Raw genomic sequence first — 10,129 nt, forward strand, 5'->3', positions numbered from 1 at the left:
AACAGGTATTTGTTTTCCCATCCTTTATTATTTAAAATAAGGCTGCTATAAACACGCCATTTGAGCTGTGGTTTGAATACACATTTTTAATTATTTCATGTACATACCCGGAGTTCTGCTTGTCTTTGAAGGATTTGAAAGAACATAAAACAGCAGAAGAGGAGGAAGGGTCAAAGTAAAACTGACCACTAAGATGAAACAAAAGAGCGCATGTTCACAGCAGTGCATAAGGACCCAGCTCTACTGACAGTGCTAAGCAGACACTTCCTGGCAGCTAAAGTGAAAAGAGAGAAACCTGTTACATGAAGCCACTGGTAGAGATAAACATTTTCCTGTCATTAAATCCAGAAGGACATCTATCTAACATGGATCCTTGTAAGAAGACTGTGTGTGACCATGTGAAAAATGTATTCTCTCTATCCCTGCAATAGAAAGAAATGTGCTTCAAATGAGTAGATTTGGGCTTTTTTTCTTCATCTACTCTATATAGATCACAAACACAGTTAAACTGTAATTCAATAAAGTCAATTTTTTTTAGGACAAAGCTACGAGAATACAGCCTGGATGCATTGCTTTCTAAATAGCCAAAATAACAGGAGTCAAAAGTGAAGAATCCCAAAGAAACAGTCATGAACAGCCAAAGGCTCAGACAGTTGCTACCTTCTTGGGCCCTGAGAGCTTTAGCCCCTGCCCCACTGACACGTGCAAACACTTCACATGCTGATTCAGCCCTCACTTTAGGCAGCAGACAGGTCACATTCTTGTCACTGTGGGCGTTGGTGCACCAGGGACCTCTCTGTTGATGAATCTGTGCTGTCATGCTGGGACCTATGTCTGGATGCGGCATTCCCCACCCCGTGCTGGTGCCATTAGTTTGGTTGCTGCACCAGACCCTTGCTGTCTGCCCCGTAGTGGGCCCCACTCCACAGCTGACTCGGGCTGAGCAGGATAACAAAGCTCCAGAGGTCTCTACAGCAAGGCAGTCTGAAGGGGAAGTTGATGCCCCATCAGTCTGATGGGGTGAGATGCAAAGTGAACCTAACCTCACACGCAGCTAACTTGGAGAAACCTTGACTATCCCATCACAACACAAGCACCCACATGAAAGCAATGGCAGACCCTGACCAGGGCACTTGACTTCACAACAGTGATACTTTGCTCTGTCCATCTAAGTTCAGGCCATAGTAAAAATATCTGTTTCCATACACGGGCTGGATACAGAGCTTGGTCTTCATGGGGTCCCGAACACCTGGAAGTGGGGACTGTCCCAAAAGCTGTAGCCTGGGTGTGGGATATGTTCTTCTAGCTGGGCTGCCTTGTCTGGCCTCAATGGGAGAGAATGAGCCTGGCCCTGCAGATTTGATGTGCCAGGATGGTGGGGTGGTGGTACTCAAGGGGGCCCCCACCTGCTCAGAGGAGAAGGGGAAGGAGAAATGGGGGAAAGGACCGTGGAAGGGGGTGACCATAAGGGGGGATGTGAGCAGAATGTAAAGTGAAAAAGTTATAAAATACTTAAAAAATTACTCATGTGTGTGTGTGTGTGTGTGTGTGTGTCTCCAACACAAACACACATCGCTATCTTTCCAGTCAGAATCTTCCCCATTCCCAGGATATGGTAAAGAACAAAAGGATATTTATTACCAGTCGACTCCCTAGGGTCCTCCCATATTTCCTAGCATGTTCACACAGACCCCTCATCATCATTTCTATTCTACGTGTAAAGAAATTGGCTTCCATCAGGTCTGAGTCACTCAGAGCACTACAGTTCTTTCCTGGCCAGAAGAAAACTGTCTCAGCTGGGAGCATAGATCAGTTGGGAGAGTGCTTGTTTAGCATGCATGGAATTCTGGGTTGGCTCTGTAGAATGACATAAATCAGATGTGGCAGCTCCTGTGCTGATACCAGCACTCAGGGGGTGAAGGCAGGGACCAAGGAATTCAAAGGCTCTTGAGGGTAGCCTGGGCTATGTTGAGATACTATCAGACTCCCTTTACCTCTTATCCAATTTCCCCTACCTCTCATCCTTGGGATCTGGATTGAATGAAAGGAGGTATGAGGAAAAATGCAGGAAAATGAGGACAAGTCGTCCACATGCCTAGTAGCCCATGGCCTTCTCTAGGTTCAGTAGACACTGCAAAGCCAGACGCAAAATGACCACTTAGTATCACTTGGTGAGAGGAGAGCTCTGGGTTCAGAGGCAAGTATGTAAATAGACTTGCAATAACAATTCCAACTCTAAATATGTCCTGCGTGCCAGGCACTACAAACGCCATGCATTCACAGAGTAAAGTCAATGCTCACACAGCCCTGTAAGAAAATACTTCTCTCTGTGTCAGAGAGGAAAACAAGACTAGAACGGATTGGTGAGCATCCCCTAAGGCCACTCAGCTCCATGGGGATGGAAATAAGGCTATGTATCCATGGCCAACCATCCATGTCCCTAGAACCCTGCACGGGCTCCAGAAATACAGGGCTGCCTGCTTCCCTCCCACTGGTTAGATTCTGCATACTGACACACTACCCCTAAATGAAATCAACAAAAACCAGGGCATTTCAGCCCAGCTCTGAAAGGGCACTTGCAAAGCAATGTGTCCCGTGGGAAACTGGAAGCTCCTGGCATGGGTGACTGGGGCAGGCTTCTGGAGGAGTTAAGGTGACAAGGGCACAAACAAACAGGGGTGTAGTGCTTGCTAACATGCACAAGGCCCTGTGTTTAAAACTAGCAATGGGGGTGTAGTGCTTGCTAACATGCACAAGGCCCTGTGTTTAATAAGTAGCAATGGGGGTGTAGCGCTTGCTAACATGCACAAGGCCTTGTGTTTAATAACTAGCAATGGGGGTGTAGTGCTTGCTAACATGCACAAGGCCTTGTGTTTAATAACTAGCAATGGGGGTGTAGCACTTGCTAACATGCACAAGGCCCTGTGTTTAATAAGTAGCAATGGGGGTGTAGCGCTTGCTAACATGTACAAGGCCTTGTGTTTAATAACTAGCAATGGGGGTGTAGTGCTTGCTAACATGCACAAGGCCCTGTGTTTAATAACTAGCAATGGCGGTGTAGCACTTGCTAACATGCACAAGGCCCTGTGTTTAATAACTAGCAATGGGGGTGTAGTGCTTGCTAACATGCACAAGGCCCTGTGTTTAATAACTAGCAGTGGGGGTGTAGCACTTGCTAACATGCACAAGGCCCTGTGTTTAATAACTAGCAATGGGAGGAAGAGAATAAAAGAATAATACTGGACCGAAGCCCTCTGAGAGCCCCCAGGCAGCATGAATAGCACATCAGCTTGGGATAGGACCTCTACTATATTGGATCTGCACTATATTGAAGCCAAGGCCCAAGGTCATGCAGCCCCCTCAAGCAAACCTGCATGCCAACCCAGAAAGACCTTCCTTGCTTCTACCAGACTGGCTGAAAAGTTATTTACTATCCAGAGGGGAGAGCTTCAAATGCCTGCAGAAATCTCTGAGTAAATCAGATTACAGTTAAATGGGCTTTGCTTTAAAGGAAGATATCAGAAGAGCAAAATGCAATAAAGTAAAAGAAAGGAAAAGAAGACACACACCAACTGCCAGGATGACAGGGAGGACCAGGATGACAGGGAGGACCAGGATGACAGGGAGGACCAGGATGACAGGGAGGACCAGATGGCAGGGAGAATCATGACAGGCCACATGCTGGGCTGCTACAGGAGCAAAGGAACAGCTTAAGCATTTGGGAGGCAGTGCACTCAAGAGATCCGTGTGTCAGAGGTTCTGCTGGAGGGAAGGAGAAGTGGCTGCTTGGTAGAAGGAGCCAAGTTTTCCTGGTTCCTTCTTCCTAGAAGAGCACTAGGAACTTCAAAGGCCACCAAGCTGGCAAGGAAATACCATGTTGTGCACATAGAGGTGTTATCAAACCAGGCTCTGCCAGTGTGTGACATTTGGCAGCCTTTGGACCCCAGTCTAGAGTCCCAAGTATGCCCTTCTACCCCTGGGATAGGCCATTTCTAATCAGTTCTCTGGATACCAAAAGAAAACAGAAAGTTAGCCCAACTCTTTCATGTTATGAATAAGGAAACTGTCAACCATCTTGGTGGACCCTGGGTGGCTTGGGTTCAGTTACACCTTTCCTAGTTTGAAAAGCAAACAGATTTATTGAAGAAAGTTTGGGACAAATAAAAACATATAAAGAATTTGAAAGTCACTAGCAATCATCTTTCTCCCAAGATAACCCCCTGAGATTAAACACTGGGGATATGTCTGTCTTCATTATTGCTGGACAAGATGTGGGTGGGTGGACAACTGCAGCCCTACCTAGCTTGTCTTCATTTAATATTCTACCTTAAATATTTTCTGATGTCACTAGAATTTTATTCTTTTACAGTGAATTGTGCTAGGGGCTCTACAGATGGCTCAGTGGTTAAGAGCACTGGTTGTTCTTACGGAGGTGCTGAGTTCAATTCCCAGCAACTGTTTGGTGGTTCACAACCATCTATGATGGAATCTGATGCCTTCATCTGACATGCAGCTGTACAGGAATACACAGCACTCATATACACAAATAAATCTTTAAAAAGAACACTATTTTTAAATGTACAAAGATTAAAACAATAAAACCTAAGAGATTTAAAACATGTTAGGGAGGCAGAATATAAGGATGAATGCCAAAGTCTGACCCAGGACTGTGCTCACTTCTTCAATGAAGAGCTCCCACTCTTAATAGGCAGTCAGGAATAAGATGGGGGAAAACTGAGTCTCCACCCCAGTGACTGGGTAAACAGAGAAGTCAAGGAGTATCTTATTCAATGGCTGCCCCAGGCTCTGACTAGATGACAAGGAATTCAAACTAATGGCACACTGTAGAGACCAATAAGGTGAAAAATAGAAAAATTGCAGGGCTGTTTGGTCCCAACAACATGAAATTAATTTATCAATATGGCTTATGTGGCACTGGAGAGATAACATCCCTCTGTGAAGGATGGTTTCTTTCACACCTTATTTACATCTGAATCTCTTGGCTCCAGGAGTCCTATAAAAGCCTGAGCCAGAAGGATGGGGAATTGCCAGGGTGACCACTAACCAGCTGGAGCACAGATCTGAAATCAGAGAGCCTGTAATCCAGGAATCAATGGAGATCCTGCCTCCCAATCTGACATGTGACAATTTTACATCCTCCTCCTCTTGCAAGACCCTGCCTCCTGTTTGGGGAAACTTTGCCAAAGGCAGAGTCTCCTCCATTCCTGTGTCTCCCTCTGGGGCGATGTTTACAAATTCAGGGTCCCCAGAGGCAGCAATCCTATGAAAGCTGGCAGCCCCAGGGCTCCTTGGAGCCTGCAGCCCACTCAAATTACAAAAACACTCAGAGGGCTCTGCTGAGCTATTTACATGGATGGCTGGGGGAAAGGGGCACTCAGCAGGACTGGGAGTCCTTCTGCCTGGCCTCAACTCCTGTCTCTGCTGCCTCTGCCTTGCTTGTACTGCCACAAAGGGTCCTCTGGTTTAAGGTGGTTGAAAACTCAGGGTTCTAATTCCAAGAATTAGACTTAGACCTTTGGGCAATTTCTGCTTCCCACTGCTCTTCCCCAGCCAGGCTTCTCTCTAGCCGTGGACAAATCCTTTTGGTCTAGTGGGCCTCAAGTTTCTTATCTGTAAGACAAGAGAACTAACACAGGAGAGCACTGTTAAAACTCAGTGTACTGCGGCATAGCCTGGTGAAGAGAAAACCGTCCACATGTGGGCACTACTACTAAGAGCAGCTCTTACTGAGAGCTCAGTAACTGATCACAGTATCAAGTATTAGATAACTGATTATAGGAAGGACTAGAGAGATGATCATAGTTATCATTTATTCAACACTTAATGTATCCCAGAACACTGCTCCAACCCTGTCAATTAATGTACACCAGTCCTGTTTACAGATGGGAAAATTGGGTCTAAGAAGGACCGTGATTTCATACAGTCTGACTTTTGAATATTAAGGTGACTGTCTATATCCTTCTGTATGCTGTGGATACATAAATGTAATTACGTGCCTAGATTTAGAGCACACATAGGTAAATATATTACTATTGATACATTAATAATAAAATAAGAGGCTGGACATGAAGTCAGGGAGGTTCTCAAGGCTTTATTTGACACCCTTCTAGTTCCATGGGTGAGAACTACTCTAGCTGGTAGTGAAGGGAAGGCTGGCAGGATGCTCATGAGGATAGTGTTTTCAGAACAACCAAGTCTCAGACAGACCTCTAATGGAGAGGGAGGCTTTGGTGGGAGGCTTTGGTTTCTCTCCCCAATCTGTTCCCAAAGTACTGGCCTTCCTGGAGGCTGTGTCCCACCCTTTTTCCAGGCACCCTTAGCTTTCCCACATTGAGAGGGGAGGAGAGGGCTGGGTAATTTCTCTTAGTGCTTTAGGGTATCAGAACTGTCTTAGGATACAAGAGAGGGTGTGTGGTAGGGAATCTAAAGAGCTGGTCAGCTAGAGTTGGCAGCCGAGGTTGGGTGTCGCATACCTGTGTGGGGAGTCCTAGGTGTTCCTGGGCCTCCATTTTGCTGTCTCTGTGAATCGGTAGTCTTCACTGCCTGCGGCCCTTTCCTCTTCCTACACTTGTTGTGCCTCTTGCTCGTAGATGTATCATCTCTCTCCTGTAGGGAAAAGCCATGAGCATGAGAGATGAAAATCATTGTCACCCCATGGAGAAAGCTCTCCTTTCCCCCCCTCTCTCTGCCTTTCCACTGAGGCAGCCCCTTCCACCTCTACCAAACATATTCCTCATTCTCTCTTTCTTTTCTATGAAACACCCAACAGGTACTGTCAGGCACAGACGGGTCTAGTAGTCATGAGATCTTTTATTAATGAAATAACCTTAAATGCCATATTTGGTGGATCTCTGACACTATTGAAAACCATCTATCTGCATACAGCATGCTGAATTTGTTAAAATTGAACAGTCTTAGCTTACCTGGGACCCCTGAGTAAACCAAGGGCAGACGGAATTGCTGCAAAACACATGAGAAACTTTATTAAAAATACTAGCATGCTAGGGTCACTCTGTATATGAAGAGTGAGTGACCCCCACCATCCAAGCCGAGGACTTTTCATACAGACCCCACGCAGACTCCATTAGCCACAATGTGAGTGGTAGAACAGTAATATCCTTAAACAGATTGGTCCACTAGGGGACGAGGTAAATGGCCAATGGTCAGTCCGGTCAGTCCTTTGGAATGCATCCTCACCCCTAGGTCTCTCCTTCCACTTTGTGGTCTAAGGAATGCAACCCAGCCCCTGACCCTTTTTAAGTTTCTGAGTTAACTCTTTCAAATTGTTAAACATTGACTATTTTTAACTATTTACTATGTGAATAACCTTGAAAACATGTTATTGTAATTAACTAAATGAGAATTTAATATAATCATCATTTTGACAATCTATTAACTTGCATTACTTAAGTATCCTAAATAGTATGTAATAGCAGCTATTAAAAAGGACTGGGAGTAAACCTTGTCTTCTAAATGAGTTGTATAGGCACAATGCCTATCTTAGAGTAAAAAAAAAAATTAAGTTTTGTATCAATATACAAAGATTTATACCAATGAAAACCTTAAGCCTGTATCAATATATAAATTCTGTACCAATGTAAGAAAATATAAAACAATTCTGCATCAAAATATAAAGATTTCTACCAGTGTCAGATTATAGCTATAAAATGTTTTATATCAATTTAAATGTAGTAATCCATCAATATATTTAATTTCTCATAATTTACGCTATCTCCCTTTTATCTTTTCAACCCCCTTCCCTTTACCTAAGAAAGAAGGAAGAGAAAAGGAAAGGAATGCTATTTAGTTTCATCCTTGTCCAAAACTATAATTATTTGTAAATTATCCCTTAAAAAGACAACATATCTATAATTCATTAAATGACTAAAACTTAAAGAATTAGGACAACAGTCTTCTTATGATTGCTTCCTGATGATTTGGATAAATAATTTCTTTTGGGGGGGTTCAAGAAGGAAATTGGAAAAATGGTTAATTCAAAATAAAAGTAGCAGCTAATATTTGTTATAGCAGTCCTTCCTGAAGTTGTTCTCAAAGCAAATCTCTGGAAACAGCATCAGTATGAGTCAAGATCAGGCAAGGAGCTGGAACAGCAGGCCCATTCATGAGAGTGAACTTATCAGAGCTGCCCTCTTGGTATGTCATTCTGTAATATATAACCTGACAGACAATATTTAGTTCTTAAAAGATATTTGCATGGAATGTGCAAGGTACACAGATCAGTTAAGGATGAATTTTTGCTTCCTGTTTGAGCAGGTAAAAGACAACTGTCTTTTTTATGAGCTGGCTTGATCAATAGCCAAATGGTAATATATCTTGAGTCATGCCATATCAAAAGAGGATTTTTTTCATGGTTTCCTGGACCAAAGAGTTCCTCAGAGCAGTCATATCCCTTGAGGGAGGCAGTATGGCCCAATGACTGTAGTGGATCAAATAGTGCCCCCACTCCCCCTTCAGTTCATGCTCATGTGGATTCCTTTGCAAGCAGTGCCTTTGCAGATGTAGGGACTTGAGATGAGGTTGTGCAGTGCTGCTGGGACAGGTCCCAACCCCATGACTGGAGTCCTCATTAAGGCCATTTGAAGACTCAGACATGTCCATAGGATGTTTGAGCAGAGAGACTGGAGTGAGACATCTACAAGTCAGAGTATGGGAAGGGTGGACAGAAACCACAAGGAGTTGCTGGAGGCAAGGGAAGGATGCTCTGCAATGCCCCAAGGGAACAAGACCCTCCTCACACTTCAGCTCCAGACTCCTTCAGAACTGTGAGATGCACTCTGGTGACCCAGCTGGTAACACATCACATGGCAGCTTCAGGAGCCCGTGCAGGATTCTAGGGACATGGATGGTTGGCCATGGATACATAGCCTTATTTCCATTCACATTGAGCTGAATGACAAAGTTGTTTGAAAATATATTTCTGTACATGTACATATATGCATGTAACAAGAATTAATGTCCAGATGAGTATGAATTTTGAAAAGGGTAAGAAAGTATATGGGAGGTTTGGAGAGAAGAGAGAGAAAGAGAGCAAATGTGTATGTATACTTATATTATAATTGCAAGTATAAAAAATAAACAAAAAATAAATAGAACTGTACCTTTATGTTTAGCATGTGTGAAGCCCTGGGAAACAACTGGCATCTCCCCACAGATGGAACCCAGTGCACAAATCCTTTAAAGTGTTTGTGTATTTAAACACTAAAATGTAGTCTATGCAAATAATGCAAACAAAAATTACAAATGTGAAGAAGAAGACGTTCTCCACAAAATTTTAGCACTGGCATGTCTATGATAACCATTAGTGGTCATCTCTGGGTATACCTGTTAGTGTCAGAGAAAAGTGGTTAGAGGGTGTAGAGAGAAGGTATTGGAGGGACTGTGAGGAGAGGAGGAAACAGTGGTTGAGTATAATAATAATAATAATAATAATAATAATAACAACAATAATAAAGAACCAGGTTATTCTAAAGACTGTATAAACCTTGTAGTATCTTGGTTAGGTATGAGTCCTGTTCACCAGTCCTAAATCTTTTTCTGATGCTAAGTGTTGATTAATTATGTACTGATCTGATATTATTATAAAGTTCTATGGTCAGCTATAATCAAAACATATGTCTCCTGAAACAGAAAGATTAAGACCAAGGGTTATATTCTACCATATTCTAAAACAGAAAAGAAGAAGATTTTAAACCACGTGTAGCTCTAAACTGTGATTCACTTTCAGCTCCAAGCTATTCTTTATGCATCCTTTTCAATGCTATGTTGTGAATTTAATTCCATAGCAGATAATTTTTGCTTGATGAATGATTCAGAGAGAGCAAAGAAAGAATAGCTTTAGCATAATTTTTATATTTTACATATTGTCTGGCACATATGTACCTATAGAAAACCTACAGGGCCATGATTTAGAAAGAAAATTGTACAATTCTTTAAATTTTTTCTGCTTCTCTGATCAAAACATAAAGCATGGAAGAATGTGTCTTTCTCTTTTGCTTCAATTTGTGCATAACTTTCTTAAGCATTCCAGGATCACCTGCCCATGGAATAGCTTTGTTTGCTTGTTTGTTCATTTCTTTTATGTTTGTTT

This window comes from Apodemus sylvaticus, chromosome 13, assembly GCF_947179515.1.
Source record: "Apodemus sylvaticus chromosome 13, mApoSyl1.1, whole genome shotgun sequence".
Classification (NCBI taxonomy): domain Eukaryota; kingdom Metazoa; phylum Chordata; class Mammalia; order Rodentia; family Muridae; genus Apodemus; species Apodemus sylvaticus.